The following is a 7297-nucleotide window of genomic DNA, read 5'->3' on the forward strand; positions in this document are numbered from 1 at the left end:
AGAGGAAAGTAAAAAGAAATAGAGGAAAGAACCAGGTGACAAAGGGCATTTATAGACATCTAAATACTGGTATGTACATATTTATATAGGAGCCTGTAATCTTTATGGAACAAGTTGGCAGGACTTTCTTATCTAGTGAAGCTAAGTGGGTTTGAGCTACCAATTTAGGTTAGTAAGTGAGTGCAAACTATGGGTCAAAATAGACTGGACAAAAATGGATTTCTTTTGTCATCAGATAAATTAATCCACAAAAGTACCATCACAGTAATAACTACGCTTGTGTTTCACCAAATGGTTAGGTACCATAACTTAGCCAAGGAGACACATAAAATGAACTATCACACACAATGATGATGTGTGACTGAAGTGATAAAAATGAAGTGGGGTTTGCTATAAAACAAAGCTAAATCCACTGCTATCGAGTCGATCCCAACTCATAGTAATGCTATACGACACAGTAGAACCCCTACCCCCACCCCCATCCCAGAGTTTCCAGGCTGCAAATCTGTACAGAAACAGACTGCCGCTTTTCCCGCCTTGCAGCTGCTGATGTGTTGGAATAGACAACCATAAGCAGCTGAGTGCTTAACCTGTGTGCTGCAAAGCTCCAATTTCAGGAGTCCAAGATCTATCTTCTTCAAATACTTGCCTATGGTTACTGTCGCTATTTTCTTTTCCTGGCTTTAGATTACATTTTTATATTACCTTTTCCTCTATGGGTCTGCCTATGTCAAAATTGGGTTTTTTGTTATAGTATTTGAGTTATTTATACTTTGTTTATTTCCTCCACTGGCATGAAAAATCTATAAATGTAAGGACTTGTTCATAACTAAGACACAAGTATCTAGATTAGTACCTGGCATAGAGGGTATTTTTGATCAATATTGTTGAAAAAATTGGCATGAACTGGACTTACTTGAGGTATCCTGTTAGAGCCCCAGGTAGCAGGAGTTCAAAGATGTAACCTAATTAATCTTTAAATGTGTACTTTTCAGGTTAGAGCTTAAGGATAGACCTAACAACTGATGCCTGAGAATTTCTGATTAAAGATAAATAATCCTGAGATCATCAATATATTATATGATAGATCAATATGTACTCTAGATATTGAAATACTGGCTGAATATTCAATATAATAATGAATTTTTAGAGAATGAATCAGTAAATTTCCAATGTTTTAAACATTATTTCACCAAAAATATACTTTACTATCATAATCCAGTGTACATATTTTTATGTGAGTTTATATAAACACGCACATAAACTAAAAAAAATTACTAAACATTTCTAATTGTGTGATGTATGTTACTTAGTCAATTCTGTCCTACTCTTTCTAGTTCCTTTATATTTTATTTTAAATTATGTTTCAACATAACAAATTAAGTTTATGATTTGCAAATAACTCTCCAGCCACAGATTAAAAACGCACCAGTGTAAGTCTTGCAGAAGTACAGCCAGAATGCTCCCTTGAGGCAAATATGGTGAGACTTTAACTTATGTACTTTGGACGTGTGGCAAGGAGTGGCCAGTCTTTGGAGAAGGACATGATGCTTGGTAAACTGGTGAGGCAGGGAAAAGAGGAAGGCCCATGACAAGATGGATTGGCACAGTGGCTGCAACAAGGGGCTTAAACATAAGAACAGTTGTGATGATGGCACATAGCTGGTAGTGTTTCCTTCTGTGATCAATTGGGTTGCTATGAATTGGAACTCACTGGAGTTGGAACTCACTTAACAGAATTAAAAGTAATAGTAACATTAACAACAGCAAACCAAAATTTACTTTATAATCATAAAGAAATACCTTTAAAGTGCTGTACCTCTCCACAGCTCTACCCTCTTTACTCCTTTCAGTAAATAAGAAACAAGGATCAGTGTGCCTGTGACAAGCTTTCTACAGCTAAACATTTTAACAGAAATTCAGGTCAAGGAATCAGAATGAGAAAGGTTCATGTTTTCTAACTCATCACTTTCCATTTAATTATCTCTAAATTATGTTGGGGAAAAGGATATCTTGATTTTATTCAGGTTTCTAAGAAACAAAGCAATTGACAGCATGTTTTAAAAGCTATAGGTGCTGCCGGGCCAGGATTAAGTGTAGGCATGCTCACTGCTGGCTTATTCAGTGATTTGGAGTACAAAACACTTTCTGCACAAATCTACACAGTGTTCTAGGACACATTGAGTGAAAGCTGTAGACCTTGAGAGGTGAACTTGTGAAAGGAAAAAAATATCATCATCTGGATATGTATGCCTCAAGTTTATTGAAAAATATTCTAATGGGAAAAATTAGAAAATTCCCAAATCCAAAAGCATATTACCACATATATAAAAAGAAGAGCTATTTAGGATACTGCAGAAGTGTGACAGTTATGTTTATTGTGCCATCCTGGCCAACAGGAACACGTGGGATTATTCAGATCACGGTTTGATTGGAGGGCAAAGGGATAGATAGCTCTGCAAGGCTCGCCCCGCTCTCTCTTGTTCTCTGGTGATAAGAGTGTACTGCAGTGTGCTGCTGCTTTATCTAATTCTCTGCCCCAACCTGTGAGCTACACTACCTGTGGGTCAAGCCAGCCCATGGATAGTGTTGTTAGAGTCTGAGGCTCCTTTGAGACCTACTTTGCCACACAGCTGGTGTGTATATTGCTTAAGCTTGAGGCTGGTGGAACCTGTTGCCTTGCATTGCTTACATTAGACATCCCATCTGGGCCTGCTTCACTAAGCTCCCGAGCTAATGACTGCTGGTGACCCACCATGCCATTTGCTGCCTGTGGGCAGACTCGGTTTGCCTTGCCCGGGAGGACTCTGCTGTGTGCTTCCTTGACCTTGAACCCAGTAGCCCACGTGAACTGAACAACTTCCAGTGTATTAACTGTTCCACAGACATTAGTTGAACTTAACTCTCTGTAGTTCTGTGTGGACTAATTAGCTGTTATACTCCTTCTCGCTGTATATATATATATATTCAGAAGTGTCCTGGTTTTGTTTCTCTAGAGAACCCCGCCTAACACAGGAAGTAATTTTGATTTTTAGAATAAACTATTGAGTAAGATTTTGACTATCAGAACAAAATTATTTTGTTTTCCAAATCAAGTTCATTGTAGGGGCAAAGAATTGTTTGGCAGATTAGTGGGAGTTCAGTGGGAGTTCACCTTCCATGTGGAAGATCAGATTTAATGTAACTTACCCAATGTACGTCAAGCACAGGTACCACCTCTCTGGGAAAGGAGGTTTACATACTGACTGTACAAGTTTCAGGCGGCTTTCCAGATTGAGAAGGATTAAGAAGGAAGAAAGGATTTGTGATTTATTTCTGAAAAATCAGCCAATGAAAACTGTGGATAAAAACTATAGTTTTGTTAGGTGTAGGGTCGTGTGCATCAGGAGCTGACTTGATGGTAGCTAAATTATAATACTATAATGATGTAATTTGGTAGTTTTATAATGCTGTAGCTATCCTCCATTTGTAATATAGCATCAAAAAACTCACTCACTGCCATTGAGTGATGCCAACTCATGGTGACCCTACAGGACAGGGTAGAAGTGCTTCTGTCAGTTTCTCTTTATGTGAGTAGAGAGATCCAGGGATAGTGGTTTTGAAGTGCAGATCACAGCCCACCATGCAACCACGGCACCACACTGTGGTGATATAGTATCCTCATTTCCATATGCGATCTGATGTTGTGAGTCAATCAGCCCATCAGGAGAAATTTTTCAGAGGTGTGGCCTATGTTTTTTCAGAGGCACAGCCTATGTATATATTGTATAACCCCTATATATTATACCACAGCCATTGAGTCAATGGCTCTCATAGCAACCCTGTAGGACAAGGTAGCACTCCCTCTGAGTTTCAAAGACTGTAACTGTTTATGGCTATAGAAAGCCCCATCTTTCTCCCAATAAACAGCTGGTGGCTTCAAATTGCTGACCTTAGGGCTTGCAGCTAAATGAGTAATCCATATATATATATATATATGTATATATACACACACACACACACACACCATATAATACATATGCATGTGTGTGTATACGTGAATGTATATATAATATAGAGACCCTATGAGTCAGAATGGACTCAAGGGCAGGGGTTGGATTTTTATTGCCAGTGTTTTGCTTGCTTTAAGTCCTGCATCTGGCTCATTATCATCATCTGACCTCTAGTCCTTGAGAATTAAGCTAGCATCCTGCCATATTGCCTACAGATCTTGGATTTCAGAAGCCTCCTCAGCCTGTGAGCTAGCAGCCTATCAACTGACCTTCCCATCTTGGGATCATCAGCTCCTGCAGTTTGTAAACCAGCCGTTTCTAGACTGAAGCCTGATGCACCAGACTTGATTGGACCAGAAACACAAAACCGAACTCACTACCATAGAGTCAATTCTGACTCAGAGAGCCTCTATAGGACAGAGTCCAACTGCCCAGTGGATTTCCCAGAGTAAAATATTACCGTGTAGGATGCCTCATCTTTCTGCAAAGGAGGAAATGACTGAGGTGGCTTCAAACTACCTACCTTGTGGTGAGCAGCCCAACACATAACCACTACACCAAACTTGTGAGTAACTTCCTAGACTTAAATCTCTTTCCCTAGCTCTCTTTTGGCTTTGGTTTCCCTTTCTATATCAGCCTAAAGTGGCACAAAATAATCTTTGAGAAATGTATTATTAATCTGGCCACCTCAAAACTTACTAGTCAGAAACAGAACTATTTTACAATGTATGTAAACATATTATGAACATAATATCAACATATTATGAAATGTGTCACTAAAATTATTTAATAAAAAGCTTGAAAGTTGTTAGTAATTTTGTAAATAATAATTTTTAAATTTTTCATATTTTTAGTTTTGTCTTTCTTGATTTAATTTGTATATACTGGATTTTTTGTAAAATAAAGGTAACATGCTAATTATAATCAAGCAAAATATGCAACACAATGAATATGTGAAATAAAAATCTATGTACTAAATATACAAACAAATGCACACATCTACATACACAAAGGAAATATGTTTACACATAAAGCCCATTAAACTTTTTCAGGATTATACATAGTTCTAAATTTTCTCACATAATGAAAAAGAGGCAGCCAAATTAGGTAACATTATTTTCCATCAACAGCAATCACCCATACACATAGATCTGTTAAAAATACTACTTTAGCAGCACTTATACAGAAAATGATTCCATATGTTGTTAGATAAGCAAGGAAGAGATTTACACATTTATACAAGAGTTGCATCAACAAAAGCAAAGCAGTAAAGCATCGCTCATCCAAAGAGCTTTCATAACTACCAGTTATGAAAATAGAGGCAAACTACAATGTGTTGTACTTCAACAAATAGTACTCCAACTATTTATAACTTACATCTTGCATCATAATTTAAAAGAAACACATTAATAAGTATTTGTGATATATTGGACATATTAGTATCTAAAAGAAAATCAGGAATGGTCAAATTTGAAGCAGATAAAATTCATTATCAATGCTAACCCTGCCATACTTTTACCATAACATATGGATGGAAACATTCCCATTAGATGAACATAGTTGCTCTTCCACACCTACGTCTTCTTTTCCCATTACATAAAGAATCACTTAAGTGATCATATTTGTTCTTCCTTGGATAAAGCCCTGGTGACACAGTGGGCAAAGTGCTCAGCTGCTGACCACAGGTTGGAAGTTTGTAACCACTAGCTGTTTCCCCAGACAAAGATGTGACTGTCAGCCTCTGCTGATGTCCTCCCTTAACACAAGAACACTTTGTTCTAACCATCTGGCATTCTGTGATGTTCACCCTCCCAGCACAATTGCTGAAGACAAAATGGCTGCATAGGCAAATGTGGTGAAGAGAGTTGATAGAGCCTGGCTATCAAAAGATATAGTTCCTGAGGTCTTAAAGCCTTGAAGTTAAACAAGCCTCCATAAAGCAGACAAGCAACAAGCCCACATGGCAGGAGCACACCAGCCTGTGCAATCATGAGGTGTCAACAGCATCAGAAGACCTGAAACAAACATATATAAATATTGTTGAGAATGCAGGGGTTAGTAAATATGACATGCATTAGAATTTAACAGTTGATTTCATTAATAAACTAATCTGCTAAAGAGGTCCTATTAATCTTCTATAAAAAGTTTGCCAGACACCACACTTTGGACTATATTCATGCAGTGCCCTGATTAAAAAAAAAATCTAGAAGTGTATTTTCATGTTTTTACATGTAAGATACATGTAGTACTTTTGAATAATGCCTTATTAAGAATGTTGGGAGAGGTTATTTTTAATTCTTTAAGATCTTCAAATCTTTTCAATTCTTCAAAATTTGACCTTAGGAATTCTAAGTTAAATAACCCAGCACTCAATTTCATGGTTACCATGCAGACTTCCTAATTTGAACACTCAGGACTTTCTCTGGCCTCTCAGGCAACAAAGGGCCTCATGGTCTCTTTTCCTCCTCCCAGTGAAAGCCTACTTTCAGGACAGGATTGAAAAATCCCATGAGGGTTACTGTCTAATGCCACCTGCATGTGTTAATGGTCTGAGTTTTATCTGAATTTTAACAGAAGTGAATCATAAGAAATGGCATTGACTTTGAATGTTCAGGCATCAACCAGTGAATAAGAAGAAGGAGGTTTTCCTGATCCCTTTTAGAACAGAGTAATGCCCTCTGTCCTCCTACAGCTACTCAGGATCACTAACAACTACCCATTGAAGGAAAGTCCTAAGACCATATCTCTGTTAAAGCTGAAGTCCAAAGTGTGGTGTCTGGCAAACTTTCTGAAGGGGTAGAGTTTAGCCTGACAATCAGGTTGCAGTTTGATGACCTTATTTAGAGGTGCGAAGGAGATAAATAGCTCACTGGAGGCCAGATACACACAGACACACTGCTTGTCTTCCTGTTGACAAGCCACATGGAGACTCCTGATGGAACCAGAGCCCTGGAGCTGGAGGAGCCACATGAGACCCCTGCCAGCATTGAGATGCTTCCTTTGCCACTGCATCCACAAGACTTTCCACCCACTGGCCTGTGATCTTCCTCCATTCGGCATCATTGTGTGTGTTGTGTGAGTCTCAAGAGGAAATTATAGACTGGTATCAGACATGCGGGCTAATATTAGACTTATGGGCTTGATCTGGACTGGGCTGGGATGTTTTCTTTTCTTTTTTAAATCATTTTATTGGGGATTCATACAACTCTTATCACAATCCATACATATATACTTGGGATGTTTTCTTACTATACAATTATTCTTTTATATGAAGCACACCACACTGTCTGACCACGAGGTGCAGA

This window comes from Echinops telfairi, unplaced genomic scaffold (genome assembly GCF_000313985.2).
Source record: "Echinops telfairi isolate 266 unplaced genomic scaffold, ASM31398v2 ScPeMD7_9;HRSCAF=40, whole genome shotgun sequence".
Lineage (NCBI taxonomy): Eukaryota > Metazoa > Chordata > Mammalia > Afrosoricida > Tenrecidae > Echinops > Echinops telfairi.